Source organism: Rhinolophus sinicus, chromosome 6 (assembly GCF_057876585.1).
Source record: "Rhinolophus sinicus isolate RSI-liver-muscle chromosome 6, RSI-T2T, whole genome shotgun sequence".
Classification (NCBI taxonomy): Eukaryota; Metazoa; Chordata; class Mammalia; order Chiroptera; family Rhinolophidae; genus Rhinolophus; species Rhinolophus sinicus.
The window spans coordinates 3,777,479-3,800,229 of record NC_142506.1 but is presented as its reverse complement, the minus strand read 5'-3'; the positions used below and the strand labels follow the sequence as shown (position 1 = coordinate 3,800,229).

The 22,751-nt window shown below is 44.2% G+C and overlaps 1 long non-coding RNA gene across 1 annotated transcript in view; it reads right to left on the bottom strand.

Moving 5' to 3' along the window:
- Nucleotides 1-732: 732 nt before the first annotated feature.
- Nucleotides 733-22,751, bottom strand: part of LOC141567815 (uncharacterized) — a 115,658-nt gene continuing 93,639 nt past the window's right edge. Inside the window, exons 2-3 of the long non-coding RNA XR_012490654.2 lie at nucleotides 5,041-5,190; nucleotides 733-1,637 (exon numbers count right to left, since the gene is read on the bottom strand). This is a non-coding gene — a long non-coding RNA (uncharacterized LOC141567815). The remainder of the gene's footprint in view (nucleotides 1,638-5,040; nucleotides 5,191-22,751) is intronic.

Genomic DNA, 22,751 nt, shown 5'->3' with positions numbered 1-22,751 from the left:
TTTTCTAAACCTCTTCGGCCTCTGCACCTGTGGTGAAATAGAGCTACGTCAGTACTCGGGGCCTTAACTGAGGCAAGCACAGGTAGACTTCTGGTGACAGAATGTCCTCCTGTCTCCTGGGGGGCATCTTCTTGGCTGCCCGTCACGGGGATTATTTACATTTGTCTCTATCCTCTGTCTTGAGGTTGGCAGAGTATAAGAGCCAAGAGGGGATTAGGAGGGATATACTTCTAACCATGTTAATTCAAGGTGCTTATAGACCTGGCCATTGGGGCGCCTCCTCTGGCCCCCACGCATTAGGGGGACCCACTCCATGCTTCACCAGCTGTGCCCTACCCCACCCAGCAAGGAGTCCATGGTGTCGTGGAATGTATGGCTGTACCTACTGAGAACTCACGTCTTTCTTCTAAACCACTGTCCCGGGACTCCGTCTCTAAAATCCCTAATGGCTTCCCGCCCACTTGCAGGCTTGTATGAGGCACTTTGCAGGTGTCTTGCCTCCCAAAGGCGAACGACCCTGCAGGTGTATGTACTCTTCAGCTCAAGGGGTAGAAAAAGGGGTCTGCTTTCAGGGATTAGCTTGCTGTGCGTGGACCTGGGGTTGCATGGGTGGGGTAGCTTATCAGCAGGTGTGCCCACGAGGCTCCTCTTGAGACAGGGTGGTGCCAGGAGGCAGAGAGAAGGCCCAGGCCTCAGCTCCTCCTGCTGCTCCAGCCCTGTGAATCTTAGGGAGGGGCCTACGGCTGTGAGCCAGCTTAGACGGGAGGAAGAAAGCAGAGGTCCTAAAATACATGGCGAAAGCCCCAGCACATCCGGCGTAGCAACAGCCAGGACTCAGATCACTCGCCGTGGGCTCTGTTCTAGGCCATGACAGATATTGACCCATTTACTCCTTACAAAAACTCATTGTATACCCTGGTGTGACTGAAACCCCTTACCTTGTTCAAGTTGCAAGGTTGACAGTCTGATTGACAGTCTTAGTGCTTCATGAATTAACACCCATTTTACAAGTGAAGACACTGGGGCCCAGATGTAAGTAACTCCCCCTTCGCTGCCTTCTGTGTCACACAGCCAGGACCCTTGACTCTACGTGGCAAGGACTAGAATTGGAGAGGCAAAGGAATGCAGCCTGTCTTACCCCAGCTTGAAAACCTTCAGGGGTTCCCATTGCTTGCAGATGACAGAATCCCAGCTCTTTAAACTGACTCACAAGCCCTTTTAATGTCGAGTAACCATTTCACTTTTGAAAATTCAGCCCATTGCTTGTCAGTCTCCCTCGACTTCCATTCTCTAGCCATGTTCTGTCATTTTTGCTTCCTCACACGTAACATTATCTCCATTTTTTTCGGACATTTGCACACGGGGTTCCTTTCCACCCAGATCCTCTCACATTCCGCTCCCCTCTACCCGTCCCCCCAGTTAAATCCCACTCTTTCTTCAATTTTCAGCTCATGTCACTTCCTCCAAGGGACCTACGTTAACCACGTACTATCCATTCCTGAGTTCCGTATTGTAGTTCTCATCGACGTAGTGGGCATTACCTGTTCACTCTCTGTGTCCCCAGGAAATTGTAAATATCATCAGAAGAGGGATCGTGCATGGTTTTCCATTGAGTCCCCCAGAGCCTAGCACAGGGCCTGGAAAATTCAGAGATGAACAGAAAATTGGAAACACTCATTATGCAGTGCAGAAGGTAATGGAATCTCAACAGCTTCCAATGCATTCACTATAATTTCAGTAATAATTAGCATCGTGCTTTCACTTTCATTTCTCTTGCCAATGTGAAATGGCAGGGACTATGGTCAAGACAAAAGGAAAAATCACAGAAAAATGAACTGGGTGTTTCTCTACATTTCAATGATATAAAGTGTAGAATTTTAAAAATTCAGCGTTAGATTTAACAAACTCCAACTCGTTCAGAGTTTATTTGAAACCATCTGCTTTATCACCATATTTTTCCTGCCTTTCCTTCCACTCCTCTTATTTCAGTTTTAACAGGCATATGCAATTTACATCCAATTGTAGGTGTGGCTGTAAGGAATTCAACATATTTTTCTAAAACAGTCAAATGTAAAAGAAAATTAAATTCATTGCATGTTACCAACGTTGAGCATAAAACAGCATGTCAATGAGACACCACCACAAGCAAGAACAAAAAAGCAAAAAAAAAAAAAGAAACACACACAAACACAGTCTGGGTTAGACTGAATGTGGCTAGAACAAACCCTAGGCTAGTGTTTTTAAGGGAAAGTTCCCCACATAACCATAATTTCATTCCCAGTTTATAAGGAGTATAGAGTGATATTATATGCAATACCAGAAGAATGTAGATGGAGACAGTGCCAAAAACTGACAAGTGTTTGCCAATATTTACATTTGCTTCGAGTTTCCCAAAGAAATCACTGCTTTAAGGATTAGGGAATGAATATGCACTTTTAATAACAATGCTATAGTAACACGAAGATAAACTGTCCCAGAGACAGCTGCCTTCATTCAGAAAACCTTGTGGAGTGCACACACGGGGCTTCAAAGGATAAAGGGAAGTTCTCAGTGACAAAATCAGCCTGGAGGCTGTGATGGCATGGAGATGTGAGGACTGGGAGATGGACCACAAACAGGAAGACTGAGGAACGCTTCTGTAAGTGACGCCACAGGCAACGGGACCCTGGAGGCATCACCTATACGGTTGGGCAATTCCTCTCTCTTTTGCCTATAAAATGTGTACATGACATTTTAAAGCTCTGGTAGTTACTCTCAGACGTATAAGAGACAGACTGTGCTGCTGTTATCTGTTTCCCGAGTTCAGAGTATTATGAGGAAGTTACTATGGAGAATATCAAAGCCTAGAAAAGCATGATGGGAATAGGAAGGAGCAACGCCCCAGGATAAGGCAACTTTGTCAAGAGCAGGCGACTCGGCCATCTGTAAACTGGGCAGTTTGGCAGCATGAATTTGCACAATCCTGGTGAGATCCACTTACTCATTAAATGAGTGTTGAGTGTGTCCCTCCTGCTGGAACACAGGTTGTTCTGTGCATGGATACCCAGTCTGGATGCTAGTGGCAAGGAGAAGATAACCCATCAGCAATCAATCAATCCAAATAAATAAATAAGGAGATTCACATTATAATAAAAATATAACACCGACATACGATGGAGTGTCTGGTTTTGTGGGAAGAGGGTAGACTAATAAGAGAAATGTCAGTTCAGTGGTGACTTTTGAGCTGTGTCTGCATGACAGCGAGGATACAGCTACATTCAAATATCAGGGAAGAATATTGTAAGAACATAGGGCAGGATGTGAAAACACACTGCAAGATCAGAAAGAGCAAAGACTGGTCAACAAAGAGAAAAACCAGGGCAAATATGGCATGATTCCAGTTATATGTGGTATCTAAAATAGTCAGCCGCAGAGAACAGAATGGCCGTCATCAGGGGCTGGGGCGAGGGGAACTGGGGCATTGTTTCTCAACAGGTATAAACTTTCTGTTATGCAAAATGAGTAAGTTCTAGAGACCTGCTGTATAACATGGGACGTACAGTTAACAATATGGTCTCATGCACTTTAAAATATGTTACTAGGATAGATTTCACATTAAGTGCTCTTACCAACACACACACATGGACACGAGGAAATTTTTGAATGTGATGGATATGTGTAGTAACTTGGTTGTGATGGTACCACGAGTGTATACATGTCCAAGCTCATCAAGATGTATATTAAATGTGTGCAGTTATTTGCATATCAATTAACCCACAATAATGCTGGAAGGATGGACGTAAGGGAGGGAGGGAGGAAAGGAGGAAGGGGAGAGGACAGAAGAGGAAGGAAGGGAAAAGAGAGAAAGAAGGGAGGGAGGGAGGAAGGAAGCCAGTAGTGCTTACTGAATGAGAGAGAACATGGCAGAAGTCTGGGGAGATGCAGGGGTCATGCTGTGTAGACTCTTTCAAGGCCGGGGAGGTAAAGCACATTTACATCTCCTATCAGGAGAGTCCACTGGAGGGTTTTACATTGGCAAATATTGACTTAGGCTATGTACATACTACTCTGGCTCTTCTGTGGGAAAAAGACCCTTGAGAGGCAAGATCAGAAGCCAGCAGACCAGGGAGGGGACAGTGTCAGTGGCCAAATGCGAGAGGACGAATGGGGATGCAGAGGAAACAGTGGAAATGAAGTCTGATCCGATGTGGCCTATCTCTGGACACAGAGCAGATCAGAATTGGTCATAGATTGGGGGTAGATACAGGTGATATCATGGGTCACCATAAATGTGTGTGCAAATGTGTTTGCTTGAGCAAGGACACACACGTGTGTGCGTTTGTAGTGTGTTGTCCTTTCCCTGAATTAAAAGGGTGAAATATAAGCATCTAGGCACCAGGTTCATGCATCTTCATTAAAAGATTTTCTCGTAGACACGAGACTAAATAAGTCACCCCCTGGTTGGCCCGGTGGGTTAGGGCGTAATGGTCAGCCCCAAGCTTGGCTTATGGTACCCAGCTGCACCTGTCCACACCGCTTGTGCACATCTTTATAGAGCCCCCTGCCCCCACCCCAGAAAATGAATGGCTTAAGCATTTAAATCCATAAGAAACAGTCAGCTACCACGAATTATTGTGTAAGGAAGTTGTACATGGGAATGGTAGTTGAGGCTAGGAATTCCAAATATGGTACCCGGAATGGATCTGAGATGAGGCAAAGGGGCGGCAGGAGATCGGTTTGCTGTTGTCAGAACAAAGCGGGGCAGTGGAATCCAAGACATCTGGGTTGCCATGGGAATCAAGGAAATTATATGAGTATAAAGATGCGGAACTAATATTTGTTAAGAGCATACAACGTGGGAAGCATCCAGCTGGCCGCAAGCACCCTTGAGGTAGGGACCTCCGGTGACTGAAATGGTGGCTGCAAGAGGTTAGGCAGGGTACTCAGAGTCACAGAACCCAGGCGTGGTGGAGCCAGCCCCTCCCCAGCCCACGAGTGTACGAGGTAGTCCTGAGTTTATCTGTCTTCCTGTGCATCCTGCCTCCCACTGGTCTCTCTCACCTTCCACATCGAATCCATCCACACGCCTTGTTGGTTATGGCTTCTGATTCTGTCTTCACTCACTGGACTTCTCGGTCGCTGTTGCCTGAATCAGAGGCTCTCACCATCTCTCACCTGGGCCAGTAGGCTTGTGACTCCATTTCCCAAAACCTAAGAAGTGAGAGGACCCAAACAGTCAGCTTCAAAAACGTGCAGGAGAAAGCAATTAGGGTGGCTTTAGTATTTCCACCCCAAGCACACGAGGGCTTTTTGTGTCTCCTATAGCATTTAGTGTGGCCCTCACTCAGGAAAACATGATCATTTAAGGGTGTATTTTGCATGAAAGCCAGTTAGAAATCTGGTAGCAATTTTGCATATTTGAACCTAGAAGGCAACTGTCTTGATAAATGTTTATTCTCTACAAACATTGGCAGAAGCAAGAAAAGCAAAAAGTGCCTGCAATGTTGCCAGACACACCACTAGCTTGTTCACTTACTATGACTTGTGGGGACCAATTAGTTTGAATTCATTTTCAATCAGATCAATCACACCATACTTACAGTTTGCTGGTGTCTGTATATGTTGTTTGTCTAACTGGTTGAAAAGTACTTATAGCCAGATTTATGGAAGGCTTTGGTCTGTTTCCTCCAGAGAGCAGGGTGATGGCCTAGGCAGGGCTGTCTGGGAGCCGTGAGCTCTGATTGGTGTCAATCCAAATGCATCTTTCTAATGCTAAGCTAATGAATGGAATGAGTCATCTGGCTGACTCAGAGACCCTTAAGTAATTGGGATGCTCTCAAGTTTCCTGGAGCATTTTTCTAAGGTCATTCCAAGCCTCCCATTTGGTCATCATCACACTTTATTTTCAAAGTGTCAGTTCGGATGGCACCTTCATTAAAACCATTATGACTTTAATAATGATGAGAAGTCCAGACACTGACAGCTGAGCGGCATTAGGAAAAGACAGACTGTTGCTAATTTATGTATCTTGGCAAAATGGGAGGCTGCCCAGTCCATTGTCTCAGCTCTCTCCTGGCGTCCGGTTCTCTAACTTGATCAGTGTCAGAACCGGTCATCAGGTAAAACCTCAGACTCCTCTCGCTCGCCATCTTCCCTCTCCCAACATGGACCAATTACCACCATCTCCTAGCACTGACTTGGAGATGTCTCTCAAACAACCCCCTTTTCCAATTTCCCTGCCATTAATTTAGTAAGCAGACCGAAAACCCTACCCAAAGAGGTATGCATAGCCCTCTCCGCCACCCCGTGTTTTGAATACATTCATGCTATACACAAAAACAAACAGTAAACAACGGTGAAACAATTTTAAAGGCATCCACAAATAGTAAAAGCATGAGTCTACAGGCATCTGAGATTGCTTCAAAATGGAAATATAACATTGGGACAAAATTAGAAGTCCAGAAACACCTCAGTGTGTGTATGTGTGTGTTCGTTTGTTAAAATTGTTTTCTATGGTAGATGGTGACTTCAGCTATGAGAAATTGGATGGATTTATCAATAAATGATACTAGGGGAACTGGTAAATTATTTGAGAAAAGTTTGGTACTTAATCCAAGTATTGACTAATGTAGTTTCAAGTTTAAAATATTACCAATAAATTTTTAAAAGCACTGTGAGGAAAATAAGTCATTTTAACCACAGGATGGGAAATGCTCTCTAACGCTAATACCATGGGGGAAATCATAAAGAAAAATGTACATAGAATGATAAAATAAAACTATAAAATTGTACATAAAAGGACTTAATAAAATATTTAAAACCAACAACAGATTAAGAAAAATATATTTGCAGCACATAGGAAAGATATAGAGTTGATATTGTTAAGGGTTTTAATAAATCAGGAAAGCAATAGCTCAATAATAAAATGAACAAGGAAGAAATCCTCACCCATACGTACACACTCTGAAAATGTCATGGCACTAAAGCTTATAATACAAATATTAAAATATTTTCACTTTAATTAGTAAAAGTAAACATAACTTACATGTGAAAAATTAGTTCTTTTTTATTGCCTACCAAATTGGCAAGAATGAGAAAGAAAAAAAGAAAAGTACTGATACAGAATTTGTATTTTTCCCACTTAAATCAGAACCATCCTACCCAGCAGATTTATCAAGAAAACTCCAGATGAAAAAATTCTGCCTTGAAAGTTCCTTTAGAACTTGCCTGCTTCTTAGACCAACTGTCTTCTTTGTTGGTTCAGAATATAAACTCAGCGAGGACGCCAGAGGTAAGAGGTGGTCGGGGGGTGGTGCCCACTCCTCATACATCGGAGTCTTCAGCTGTGTCCGGTGCTGGAGTGGCTCCAGAGAACACCTGAACCCCAGGTCATAAAGCTGGGCAGGTGCTGGGCGGCAAGAACCACCCCAGCCCCTCAGCTCCTGTGCCTCCTTGGGGGACGGAGTCTGAGTCTGGCCCAGCCAACAGTGAATCCCCACCACGCCTGGCACGTCGTATGTGCTCAAAAAAAGTGTGAGTTCATGTACAGTTTTGGTCCTTCCTGAGAATATTTGCGAATGGCTCCATTAGCTGAAACGTCAGGGGTCTTAAAGCAGATTCCCTCCTGAACAAGTGTCAGTCTATTGATAAATAATTTGTCATGCCTCCCTTTTTTCCCCAAATAAATAAATAAATAAATACATAAATCTGCATAGTGGAGGAGGCTCACAGAAATCCCAGCATCCTCAGGGCAGGTTGGTAGAGGCAACAAAGGAGCACAGAGAGTGACATCAGCTTGTCATGAGCAAACAGTGACATGACTTCCTCAGACCCACGGAAGCTTATTATCTGAGCATGGGCAAAATGCTGTCTATACTCTCACTTTGTGATTTCAATTTTGGGTAAATAAGGGAAGCCAAATGTGACTCTATTAGAGGCATCGAGGCATCTATCTCCCAAGTCATTTCTACCTCTTGTAATGTAGGTTCCAAAGCAAAACAATCTGGTTTGAGGAGGAGAGCTAGGGACCAAAGCTGACTTGTAAATGATCTCGCCCTAGAAATCCAACGTGTTTAGCAATGTTGGAAATCACAGGGGAGCAAAACGTTCAGAGGTACACGTGCATCAAGACTAAAACTTCACCTGAGGAAGGACTCCCCTTGAGCTGGTCAATAAACGATGGGGCAGGATTCCCCGGATGTGAAATTCTGTCACTCAGACTCTGGAGCTCATGCCCATGAACTCAAACTACGAATCCTTGGGAGAGAGGCCGGTGTTAAAACTGGAAACCAAAACAGTGTCCTTTATCTAAACTTGCAAGGCACATCTTTAATTGCAGCATGGAGGTGAAGGCTTTAACGGCCATGGAGGGAAAGGTCAGTGGCTTGGAGCGCTCTGACACATCACCTCTCATGTGGATCCCAGAGCCCTCAATGGTTCTTATCCTATTGGCATGGACACTAAGGAAACAGCAGAGGCACTGATAAAACACTCAGCGATTCTCGGGGTCAGAGCATCAGAGGCCATCACTATGGGGAAGGAAGAAAATGTCAGGTATCACCCAGTTGCTAAGGCTGCCGTCCTACGTGCATGTCTGGCACCTCTGGGCACTCGTGTCACACTGACGGTGACTGACAATTGGAAGGAGATGCTTCTCTGCCACCATTTTGTTCCTTCCCCCAAAGAAGGACGACTCAGCTAATTGGTCTGACACTAGGGAGCTGACTGGGACCTGGCCTGCGGCAGGTTGGGTAACCATCCATCCACAGGTTATAATGTTCATGAGAGTCCTTCCAACTTGACCTCCTGAATCCATGTTGGAGTTCTCAGGACCACGCCAGTTTACTTTCTTTTATTTCCCTCACATAGGTACTTTGTGTAGTACAAATCATGTCCTCTCTGTTTTGGAATGCTTCATCTTTTCCCTAGATGACGTGTATAATGTATGATTCTTTTTTCACTGATAATTGACGGCTATCAATTGGCAAGGACCTGAGAACTAAGATGTCTGATAAAATCCAGCTCCCTCTGTGCTTGTGGAGCAAGTGGCACATGCTCTTCAAGGAGACAGGATAAGGAATCTGCTCTGAGAGTGGGTGGTTCTTCTTATCTTTCCTGGAAATGTGTCCCCTAACGTGCAGGGGCATTGTGCATTCGTTCACCAGGGTCCATGGGGATTCCTGGGCCCCACACCACACTTACAAACAGACCTCGTAGGAGGCAAGGCCCAGGAATCTGTATTTTGACAAGGTCTGCAGATGTCTCTCTGCACACAAATTTTTAAGACTGTAGCTTTCCACAACGATCCAGGCTTGATACAATTCTAATTTTTAACTTAGAGTGATTTGTTAAATGCGTATTTGTGATTTAGTCATTTCCAAACCTTTTGTTTAGACTTTGCTTAAAGCCAACATTAAATGACATGCTATAGGAAGGCTGAGGAGAAGGCAGCCAGCCCAGCTGGGAAATGCTGCCAAAGAGTTTACGCCGTCAATTATCACAAACATGCTATCAAGAAAAACTGCAGCAATAAAGCAACTACACAGGAAACTACTGGAAAACACACTGCTTCTCTAGACTGTTCAGGTGAGAGGTTTTTCCTCTCTTTCCTCAATTAACAGATTGAGGGGAAGAAAACCCAACCTTGGTTTGTCACATGATGAAATCAGTACGAAAATTTTGTTGGAGGCAGATCCCCAAATGAGGGATTAGACAAGTGCAATTTTGAATGATGGTTCTGAGAGTTGGCTCGATGCTCTTCCCTGAGCCTCCCACACATGTTGAATTCAGTGTTGGGGAGCTGGCTTCCAGGGATAGAGCTGGGAGGCCCGTTCTGGGAGAGAGCCGTACTGCGAGGGCTGCCCGCGCACCGTGGAGGGCGGGAGGCCCTACCTCCTCCCACGTCATGTTAAAGAGACCTTCTGCAGGCTGCGGCCACGGAGCGCTGGTGTCTAAGTGACACGAGCAAACTCACAGGTGTGGCTGAACAGAGCAGCATTAGAAAGGGCTGGGTTCAGGAAGAAAGCAAACCCAAATTTTGAAGCTGAAAGGCATCACAATTATTCTCCCATGGGGGCCAAACATGATCCAGAGCCTCTCTTTTCAAGTAGCCCCCCTGAAAGGAAGCAGGGGCTTATGCAGGGGACACCAAGTGAAGCCTTGGATTCTTGTGTATACATGGATTTTATACCTTAACGTGACCTAGGAGGCCGTTTGGTTTGGCTTTTTGTTTGTTTTCAGGAAGTGACTACAGCAGTCATGGAGCTGGCCAGAAGTTCACCCAGAGACAGTGGAAATATTAAACCCCATGAACAAATGTAAAGGACTAATAGGCAAAAACAATACAGTGGTTCTACAATCGTGACCCACCACTCGTGGTTACGTCATTTACTAATTTCACGCATGTTCCACATGGCTCCACACAGAAAGAGGAAAACAAGACTCTGAATTAGTAAAGGTGTGTTCCTACATCAGAATTTGCAAATGGACAGCTGTGGTCACTGGCTATGTTTTGTCTAAGGACATACAGTGTTTATTTTGGCCAACATTTTAAAATTGGAGATTTCTTTAAAAAAGAGAAGAAAAGATCCAGTGTTCTGACTTCTCTGTACATTTGGAAGAGCTGGGAAAAGTGGGCCCGAATTCCCACTCGGCAGGTAGGCATTTTTGGAGAACAGTGTCTGCCCTTGACACTTCCTGGTGCCGACCAAGGAACCAGGACAACCTTCCCTGGGTGAGTCACCTTTGAGCTTGTAGACCATGGCGAACAACACAATACTTTGTATTTAATTTGTCAAAGGAAAATATGTTTAGTGTGTTACCTTAGAAAATCAGGAACCTGGTAAGTTAGAATATTTGGGTTAGATCCTGGTTCTGTAATTTAAAACTTGCATAAAATTACTCAAAATCAGTTGACCCCTTTGAAGCTGAATAATTCATCCATTCAGTGAGGGAAGAAAATAATACCTACCCTAGAGGCTTGCCATGGGTCCTGAGAGTTGTGCATCGCATAAATCCCTTAGCATATTGTCAAGCAACTTAACAGCACTCGATAAATAGCAGCTGATTTCAACAACGACTTGAATTTTGAATAAAATTGCCTGAGATGTTTTAAAGATATGTGGACGTGATGACATAGTTATCTTTTATAACAGAAACATATATACACCCTCTCAAGAAAACTCAGCTCCGGATGTTCGGGAAATAAAAGCTGTAGAGAGCTTTTAAAATCACTTGTTTTACAAATAGCAAAGAGAGGCCTGCAAAGATAATGTGCTTATTTACGATCCCCTATCTAGTTTTTGTGCGAGGTGTGTGCGCCTGGAATCCATACCGCCTCCTGCCCTGTCGACTATTCTACCCGAGAGAAATAAGTGTGGCTCCCAACAATAAGACAGACAGTTAGTTCAGGGAGGTACTGACATGGAAAACCAAGGAGAATGAGGGTCTTTAAGTGCAAATGAGATTTGTATTTACTGCTGAACTAAGCTGGGGATTTAACGTGAAAGAACTGTATCGTGGCCCTCGTTGTTGTTAATGGTCACGATAAAGTCCCATAACCTTTACAGCTTATAATACATGTTCCCATGTTTGATTCCCCATAATCCAGTGAGATTCACTTTATTATCCTCATTTTACAGAGGATGGAAAATCAAAGCGGAGACCCAATAGGGATTTTGGAAATAAATGGCTCATTTTTAATATTAGAAGAAAAAAAAATATTGGAGAAGCAAATACCAGAGAAGTGAAAAGATACAGGTGGCGGAATCTGGATGAGATGACCTGTCATCTAGGTCAGAGCCTCACACTCGTGTTCAGGTCTGCACACACCTCTGGGCATTTCCCTCACCAAGGGGTCAGGGGTACAAGACGTAAAAATACAGACAACAGTAATGATTTGTAATTTGCAGTGTTCTTGCTGAGTATCATGCTTGTCATGTGCCATCTTTCTAATCCTTAATTCTGTTTGATGATGTCAGTATGGCAATTGTTAATTTACAAATAAGGCGAACTCAGACTCCACATTACGGAATGAGGCAGGCTACGTCGCTGCTCCTCAAGGTCATGGTCCAAATCAGTCGCCCATTCTTGTGCTGTGTCTCCTCTAAAAACACTACTTGCCGGCTCCTATCAGACTGTGGTCAGGACATTTGTGTGGATAGTCCTCCATAGCGGTGACCCCGAGTAGGTCTGTGTCCTCCAGGATTTGTCTACGATCAGGATGGTCCAGGCCCGTGTTTCTGTGATTCTCTCTGAATCTCTTTTTTCCCAGGGGTTTAGAGGTCAGAGCTGGTGAAAGGGTTTAGTTATTCCCTGGTTATTGTTTCTGATCCTTACAACTGATTTCTCTTCTCCATGAACTGAGTATAATATACCTGCATGACACAGGTTTTATAACGCTGATAATAGCTAACGCCTACATAACACTCACTGTCTGCCAGACTCTGTGTCGGGGCTTTACATGTTGTAAGTCACCTAATTCTTACATGAACTCTCCAGGTAGGTCCTTTTCATCATTGCACAGGTAAGGGGACTGTGTTTTAGAGAGCTAAGTATATAAGATAATAATAATAATAATATAATAATAATAATATAATAATAATAATAATACTCATGCCACAAATGCTTGCTATTTCACAGACACTGAACGAGGCACTTTACATGAATATCTTGCTTAATGGTCATGCCTACAATTTGACTCAAGCATCATTTACACTTACCGTGGAGAGAAAAACAAAAACAACAACAACAACAAATAAGATGCTATGTGAGATTTAGACTGGACAGGTTCGCACAATTGGAATTAAAATCTGAAAACGGTTCTCGAAAATTCCACAGCCAGTGAGCGTTCTGCTCCATCAGCTTCTATACGTGACACACGTAGCTTCTACCTGCCCACCTGCTGATACGTGGCAGGCACTGAACACACATTCGCTTTCACCTCTGCCCCACGTCAACCCCCAGAAGCAGACCTCCATCCGAGGAGTAGCTCCTGGCCGATGTTTGGGGTTTGGGGTACGATGTGGAAATGGGAGTATGCAGCACCCCAGTCGCTGTGGGCTCAGAGGTAGGTCGCCCACTCGGGACAACTATAATCCCTTGAGAAATGATAAAGGTTATTTATTTGTTTTGCATTCATTAGAGAATGCCATTTAGTTTTGGACCTTTTCAGTAAAGTCAAGTAATAAGACATCCCTAAATCCGTTGGTATACTGGGCGTGAATAACCTTTACATAGTACACAAGGGTGGATGTTTGATTGGAAAGAGACTGTAGCTGAGAAAGAGTGGATTTTTCTGCCTCCTCCAACCCCTTCAATATGAGCACTTGCTGATATGAGAAAGGTCATGGAACATTTATCAATGTTGCATTTTCTGTGTAGCTCATTTAGAAACTATAAAGCACCCCTGCCCTCCCAAATATATTTTTGTTGTTGTTGATAAACAGGCATTTCCTTATCTCTAAATTAGTCTTGCCTTGTTAAATTTGTCCACCGATTACACTCAACCCTCAGGTCTAACTAGCCAATCAAAAACTCCCTTTTATCTGATCCTAGGAAGCATTTTACCTGTGGCAGCTTCCTCCTGGAAAATCTAAGCAGTTTCCAAATATTGTGGCTGTGACCATAGCCCACAAAAACACATGTCAAAATGAATGTGACCTTTCATTGGCACAGCTTTCTTTATTTTTCCTTTCTTTCCTCCCCTGTGCAGTTACCTTCAGAGGACTGTGCCCACAGATGTTGGCTATGTCGATAATTAACTTTTGCCAAAAGCTATCCCTAGAAAGAACATCAAAATGAGCCAAATTTTAATTCAACAGGATAGGAAATAACGGTGACTCTCTTATTGCCTCTTGGAGGATAAAGTGGAAATGGCACAGACTTCGGAATTGAACAAATTAAAGATTAAATTCTGGTATGACTTAAGGAGAAAGAGTGTACCTTTTTAGGCCACGGATTTCTCATTAGACAAAGTTTTCTAAGACTGTGTGTAGATGAAAATTGGTCTAGATTTGCATAGTTGTACAGGTTAAATGTTTCAAAGATGTTTCGTGCTGCTTCCAGACAGCATGATGGAATCTCAAAGGTACGTCTTAGCAGCAATCTGTCCTTCTCAGGTACCTAGGACCCATTGCTCAGCTTAAAGATTTTCTGTTTTGTGTGCATATCTGTCTCATAAACTCCATCATAAATATTGATCTGCCCTATTGACTACCTTTTACAGCTAATATGATAGACTGTTAAATAAAGCCATCGCAGAGAGTAGCACAGGAACCATACCATATTCCGACCGAGAACAGTATAGCCAGTGATTAAACGTGCAATTGCTTTCAGGAAAAAAAGCAGTTTTATGCCTGGACATCAGCCCAAGAGTACTCGTTGGAGCCCTGACAGGAAAGAAAAAAAAAATGCGAAGAGAATAACTTGTCATTAACTAATGTTGACTTCAAGGGGAGTGATATTTCACAAAAGCAGAAAGTTCAAAGCCTCATGTCGCACTGTTTGAAAATTAGTGCTGACAGGCCCAGAGGCGTCCGTCTCCATCAGAGGCCCTGTGGCTGAAAACACCTGTAGGAACCATTACCAAGCAGCGCCGTTTCTATCATCATTTGGACTGTATGCTCTTAATAAACAGCACATCTGTTTGAGGGGCAGCAGGATAATGATGATGGAGTTTTAATGACCAAAGAGTTATGCCTTTTCATCGTTTGATTTTACAACTACAGACAATAGCATTATTTAGATTACTGCTTCAGGAAAAGAAAACAAAAAACAAGCCACATGTAACAGTTTCCCTCCGTTCTTCCCCTCTCTTTTCTATAATGTCTTCACCCACTCTTCCCATTTGTCTCTCTCAGAGGTGTCTTGGGAAAGTCAGTGTAAGTGGTCAGAACAGGATGAACCTGGCTGTCAAATAGACATGGCTTTTCATCACGGCACTTCCTGTCCAAGCTGAGTGCGTGTTTGCATGTTAGGTAAGTTGGCAAGCCTCATTCTCCTCACCTCACAACTGGAGATAATAGCAAAGAGGTGATACCATGACGACACTCAGATACATTCACGTACGAAAGCCACTTGACGGGCATCTGCTCCATAGGATGGTAAGCGATGTGACACTCAGTAATGACACGAGGAGATGGGGCCGACCAATTCACAGGCATATGCGTGAGCAAGGCTCTAACACGCATAACTAAGCATATTTACAAATTAAAGATGGGAACCTATGAACGTTTACATAAATTCTTACCCTGAGATGCACTTTTTTTTTTTTTTTAAGTCTTTTAATACGGAGGCTCCCCTGGATCCTTTGGGGTTTCCCATTTTCGTTATTTTCATCCTTCCTGTGACTTTACCCTGGTGTGTCTCTCACTAGACAAGCATTCTGAATTCTTTGCTTTCCAATTCAATCGATACCTTATACCACTTCTTACTGACATCAACAAAGATTTTGCGAAAGAGGTCTACCCTAACTGCCTTCCCTTTAGTCCTGTGTGTAATACATGTATTTGTTCCAAGAGCGCTCATTGCCTCCCAAATACCACCCAATTGCCCAGGATTTCAAAATCTGTATCTTCATGTCCTAATCTGCTCCAAATTTCCAGCAAATCTTTTTTAACAATTAATTAACGGGTACCTAGAGGCATTTCCAATTTTCCACGACCTACATAATAACTTATCACCCCTGGGCACGATCCCTAATATGTTTGTCATCCAAACAAGAAATGCCAGCTGCCTCGGCCTCCCATTCTCTCAGCTGCACCACTGTGGCCACAAGTCCTCGTCACTGTACTTTCACAGGGTCTTTCCCACGTGTCTTTTCCTTCCCACCCTCTGCTCTTTTCTTTGTTTTGGTTCATCCTTTCCTGTTTGTTGATATTTTCTTGCTAAAATCACAAATCAGATAACTTGAAAAGATCTCTCTCGCCTAGAAAATCTATAATCCCAAACCTCATACTTACTTTTATCTATTCATATATTTTATCTGTCTTTCCTAGACTATGCAGCTCTTGGATATTATACATATATTTAATTATTAACTACTATATATTGTATACAATTTGGGGTCAGAAATGTTTACTCCCAAATTTTCTCACTCCTGAGAGATTGTATGAGTTCTAGAATTAAAAAAAAAAAATCAATTATGATTCACTTGGCTGTTTGCAACAAATGAAAGAAAATGACTTTTAAAAGTCCACTATTTGTCCTTTTTAACTGATTTACATGTGATTTGGCCTGCGGATTGAGCTTGAAGGATTGTGGGGTTACATTAAATGGAATGTCTAATCCGTATATTCCATATCGTCCCATCCCTGATCTCCTTGATTATAATCTTGCCTCTACCCATTTTGGTCTCTATTATTTCACAACAATGTTCATTAAGCCAAGAGCATCTTATACATGCACTATAAATATTTACTTGTTTATATTTTTATGTTTAAAGTAAATGAAAATTAAATTTCTCTAACTTCCCTATGGAGCACGTGGATAATCCAGAGAGGAAGCAAATCTGCTTGGGGAGAAATGACATAGTTCCAGAATTCTCTTTGAGCTGAAGGCCATGTGAGAATGAAAGAGATCCTAAGAAATATTGCCAAAACGAAGAAACGAGTCACCCTGCACATGCAGGGGGACAGGGAACTACCCAGGAACGGTCATGCGACCCCCACCCTTGCGCCCACCCTCACCCCCACTTATTGCATGTGTTTTCCTACTTTCCTAGAATGACTAGAGCCGCAGTTATTGTGCAAAGCATCTATTACTGTCTTGCTAAATATCTGGTTCATTCAAATAGAAGCAAGCAAACAAAACTATGCTGGATTCTGTCTTAAGTGGAAGGAGGTAGATATTAGGCTCCACAGAGAAGTCTGTTCTTAAGCCACTATTCAGAAATAGTCTTTCATTCATGCATTCGTTCACTGAACGAGACATATAATTAGCGCCTTCTGCGTTCCACCCACGGCCGGCTCAGAGGCTCAGGTCGCAGGACAAGCAGAGGCCGTGTGAGCCGCACGGTGTGGTGAAGAAAAAGGAGGGCAGTGAAGACAGCCCTGTTCACGATTACGTATATTTTCCGTTTATGTGAATACGGTCCTGCCTCCTCCGCTGGACAGTAAGTCCGTGAGGAAGGGATTTTGTTCCTACTTTATCCACCCCTGTACCCACCAAGTAGCCCAGTGTCTGACGGGTGCTTACAAACATTTGGTAAATGCTGCATCATTTCCCCCCATAGAAAGTTACCTGATTTACTTATCTCTTTATCAGCTCTAGTCACCAAGTACTTTTGCTTATTTGGAAATTGGTAAGCGGATGGTTCTAACTCATAAAATAGAATTATTTGCCTGTTTCAGTAAACACCAGTCCTGTCCTGTCAATCAATTGGCTTATCTAATTCTGCCCTCGGGTCCTGGATCTGCTCTTTAGAGTAAATAATCAATCACATCCTCTTGTTACTGGAGATAGTATCAAAGGAGTCTGCACAGGATATGCGTCCTACATCTTTCTTAAGACACCATGGACCCAGGAGAAGGTGTCACATGACAGCGTCATTGGCAGATGTAGGTCAAGTCTACAGCTGTTAGGAGAAGAGCTGGGAAAGCAGCCTCACGCTGTTAAGCGTGACTCACCACCAATCATCCTCCCAGACAGAAGTAAATGTCCTCTTCCACATTTGTTGCTAGGAGACAAAAAAGAAACAGTGTGCTCTCCCACACCTGGTAGCAATTTTTAAATGGATATAACAATAAGAAGAATAATGATAGTAATGATAATGCCTGAACCAGATGGATGTGCAAGGGATTGTAAAATCATAATCTCTACAATTTCCCAGCCATTCAATTCCCTGGTTGAATGGCACAAAAAGGCAAAAGCATTTTCAAATGGTGTTAAGCTTAATACCTATGCGTATCGTTGATGAATATCAGATTGTACAAAGTAAAATAGCAACTGGAGATTTATGCAGAGAAAATTGTTTTTAAAAAGCAGGACTGATTGTGACCTAAACATGATCTCACCCAACCTTCCTTCCTCAATGACTGAGTCCATCCGATCTCCCAAGAGACTCTACCCCTTGTGGCAACCCGCAGACATGCATATTATTTACTTCATTGAGAGTTCTCCAAATATTGTGAAAAAAAACCCACCAGAGTGATTTCAGGACTCATGATTTAACCTAATGCTCTGGTTTGCTACTTAATGTTTATAAAAGCAACGTAATAGAGGTATAAAGAAAGGCAAAGCAAGCCTCAGAGGGTGTGTATCGTTAAAGAACTCACTGCAATGGCAGATTTTAAATAGCAGCGAGGAAAGAGGTGGATACCAGGGTGAAACTCACTGTGTGCTACCTAAGGAACTGCCAAATGGAGGTATGAAGGAAGTCAGCGGAAGGATGCTGAGGGATGACACACTGGGCAAATGCAACAGTATGAACTTGGTTGCTACTTGTTAAAAACTCCGCGAGAGCTACGGGGTGCACCCCTTACCACCCACGTGCACACCCAAGTCAAGTCAAGAGAGCACAGACTACTCCTGTCTCATCCACTGTGCCCTGAAATTGTTCTCCAGGTCTGCAGTTACTGCCACTATGATACTCTAGAGACAAAGTCTGAAAACGTCTAACTGGGTGAGGAAGATGCCCCTGTGTATTAAAATGCTTTGCCTTGGGCAGGCCAGCGTTGCACATAGGCCTGCTATTTTGTGAGGACCAACAGGCTGTGTGTCGGTGCTGAAATTGTCAGCTACCTTCCACGTGGTCATTGCTACAAACGGCTTTCACGAGACTCTCTCAGCAGTTAGCGTATTTTGGGATGTCTTATTTTCAGAGGGATGCCAAGTTTGAGGACTAAGAACCTTCGCCATTGGGTTCACTGAGGATGAGCCTGTCAGATGCGGTAGCTGACGGAACTTAGGCTGTCCTTTGTGCGTGGTGAGTATGACGCCCACTCTTCATTCTTTTTAACCCAACCCTCTCATCCCGGGGTTTGCATCATGACGTCATGGGAGCTCAATGGGTCTCGTATGTAGGCCTCACTGCTGATTCTGGGTCCATGACGTGTTCCAGTCTCTGAACAGGGAAACTCTTTCACCTTCTGATCAAAGAAGATAAACATTCTTACCTCATAGTGATCACGGCAACTGAAATTACTGACTTGTTGTGAAAGTATTTTCTTACCACTAGATGGGTAAGATATTATTGTCCACACAGCAGTTCCTCCTAGACTCTTGTTATGGTGATAAAGCTTCTCGAGCCCATGTTTTATAAGCAAGAACCAAACTGAGTCATTTCGCTATTGCTACACATCACACCATTAGACTCTCCACAGAGAGATCTTAGATTTTCCAACTGAGGAGAGAAAAAATAGTAACTCTCATTTCCACAGCTTTATTGCCATGAAAGAATCGTGTATTCATTTATTTAACAAATGTCAATCAAGCACCTGCTCTGTTGAAGGCCCTGATCAGATTTTACCTGTGTGTGTGCACACACACACACTTTATTCATGCATATTTATGCATGCATGCCCACACACACACGTAGGTGCATTTGCACATGTGTGTATGCACATAAATGGGCATCCATGTGATTTAACCAAAGGGCCTCAACAGAGCAGGTCCTCACAGCTGTTCCCCCTCGAGCTTTGGAGCTCAGAGGCAGACTGACTGGTCTTTCTGAGGTAGGGTTATAAGAAAGTCTCTTATAAATACAGAGACATCAGGGAGGGCGACCCTGGTAGCGTGGAGCTGGTGAGTTAGGGCTCCACAAAGGTTGGTACTGGTGGTCTGTATTTTGAAGATTAAGGGAGACTTGACCTCCTTGTGGAGAGTGGGGACAGTGTGCAGGGGTGTTCTGACAGCAAGAGCAGCCCATCGGAAGGCACAGAGGCAGAACAAACATGGTTTTTGGGGGGTAAGGGGTTGCTTTTGTTTGTTTCTTAGTTTACACTGAGCAATTCAGTGCGATTGAGAGTTTCATTTGGTGCAGTGATGGAAAGGGAGCAAACCTCTTAGTTCTGTATCAGAAAGCCCCACACTGCAGGGACTCATGTCCCATATAAACCTTACTTAGCAGCTAGGAAGCCTGGGGCTCACAGGAAGCTTTGCAGTCCTCACGGATGTAGATTCTTTTTCCTTTTCAAGCTGAGTTTTGCATTTCTAAATGACTACTAGAAATCCAACCATCACCTTCCTGTTTCAGGAAGGAAGAAAGCAGGAGTATGAGCTGACCCCCTCGTGGGTCTGCTGCTCTTCAGGCTTCCAGGTTCCCCGCCAAGCCTCACTGCACCCAAATCTCTCTGGACACACCCAACGGCTAGGCAGGAAGATGTGTTTTTTAACTGGAAGTGAGTACTGCAGCCCTGGCTACAAGTGACACTCTGTCAGTAAGGAAGAAGTTAGACTAGAAGCCAGTTAGGCAATCAATAGTCTCTGCAATAAATTTCTTCAAGATGGCCTTATCTCTACTGAGCACCTACTATGTGCCATGATCTATGAGGAAAGATTTGAACTATGACGTCTCATTCATTCTCCACACCAGCTATATGAAATATCTTTATTATCTGAAAAAAAATACAACTCTAAGTTTCAAAGAGGTTCACATGTTTGCTCGTGATCAGACAGACAGTGAGTGATGGCATTGAGTGTGAACCTGATCTGTCTGAAACCAAATCGTCTTCCTACCACATGACACAGCCTCGGGAAGTTAACTCAGAGAAGACCCTCTGTGTCCCATGCAAGGGACACTGCTTTTCAAAATGGTAGTCTTCGTAATGAACACCCTGCTCTGGCCGATAGGTCACAATCATTTAGTTAGAGGAGAATGATGTATGCCTCCACGAAACAAAAGTTGGGTATAATTATAATTTCATTTACAAGCCACTTAGCTCATGCTCACTGGAGCAGATTTTCTTTCCCTAAATTGCCACTGTGTATTTTCCTGATACTCATTTCGAGTATTTGGGTGGCCACGAGGCCTGCAGAGTTTCTTGGGAAAACTGAGATGATGGCAACACTGGTGTCTGGCAGAGGTTATGGGCGCTGAGGTGTCACCACAAGCAGTGGAGACCGACCGAGATATTGCCTTCAGGCTGGGGCCGAGCCCAGCCAAGATTTTAGACGCCGCATCTTTCCTGGGGCTAAGGTTTAATTTCATAGAGAGGAGATCTTTTCTATTTCTGGGAAATATCCACAGTTCCTACGTGTCTCCTGCCCCTTGCACACTTAGCTACCCCGTGTAGAGCCCAGAATAATAGAGGGGCTGCCTCCTCCATTGCCAAGGCCAAGCTTCCCAGCTGTGCTTTGAAATCCCATCCTTTCAGCCTTCACAGAAATGCTGTTGACAGTCTCTTCTCCCTAGCTGATGTTTAGCCCTTCCCTTTAACCTCTGCCTCTCCCTTCTAGCTTTATTTAACATGCTTAAGTCGCCCAGTTTAAAACAAGCTTCCAAAGAGGCGTCTTTGACCCCACATACACCTCCAGTGGACCTTGCTCTTCTGCTTCAGAGTTGAAAGTTGTTTTAAAGCATTGCCTGTTCTGACCTTCTCCCTGCCTTCCAATAGGGATTATACCCATCTCTCATGTAAACAGCTCTCCTGCTTGGTGTGGGATCAGCCAAGGTTCCCGTCGCCTGGTGTGTCATTTCATCCCTCCCGAAGTGTCCAGTTCTCGTGTTCCGTGGGCCCTAAAGAGCTTGACCCAATCAATCACTTCCTGAGCTCGGAATACTTTATTCACTCTGCTGCCACCAGACCCCGGTTCTCCGATTTTCCTCGTAGGTCTTACGCCGTCTGTGTTTGCCTCCGCCTCCGCCTCCTCTAACGGCTTCTTACGTTGCTGGGCCCTCAGAGAGCTCTGGCTCAGTTCCTGTCCTCAAGGTGACACCATCCTCATCCGTGGCCTCAGGGAGCATCCACGCAGGAGTACAAGTCACACTTCTAAGTCCTGCGTGTCCTGCATGCTTCTCATTTGCCCCATGAACTCTTCATGAATTGTCTCCAAGTCATCTAAAATTCAAGATACCTAAGAACAAATTCCAGGTCTTTCATCGTAAACTTGGCCCCCTCCATCCATTCAGTTAAGCAAAGAGATACACTGACACAGACCCTTTTCACCCCTCAGCACGTCTCTAACACAGTTTTAAGTTCACCTCTTAAATGTCTCATATCTTTTTCCCACCACTAAAGCTCCCTGCTGTAGAAATCATCTTCCCTCGCTGGGAAGCCTGCGGGGCGCTGCTCGCTGGTCTCTCCACGGGCCCTCCTCTATGTGCTAGCCCTGCGTCCTCGTCCTCACCTCGTTTCCATCTGTTCCCCGTAATGCAGCCACGAGAATTTCATCATGTCACAGACCCACACACTGGCTGAAGGCACTGCAATCGTTGCGCTGCTCTGAGGGTGAAGACAGAAAGCCTTCCCGTGGCTGCGTCGCCTCGCTGTCCCCCAGCTCCCATGGCTCCAGCCCCACCCTCGCACCATCTTCCCCAGCACTGCGTGGACCACGGCCATGCAGACCTCATGCTCCAGGATCCCTCTCATTGCAGAGCTTCTGAATCACACGGCTTCTCCTTCTGCGTGGGATCTGATCTCCCCCCACCCCATCTCCAGCGCCCCCTCATCTAATGACCCTGCCTTGACCCGAGAGACCTCCCCTGAACCCAAGAGGTTTCCCTGAGCCTCAGCACTGAGCAGGTCTCACTTTTATAACATTAATAGCAACACTCATCTCCTTCCCACAGCTCATGCTGCAGACTGGGGAAACCGAGAGCAGCTGATCCTAACCGA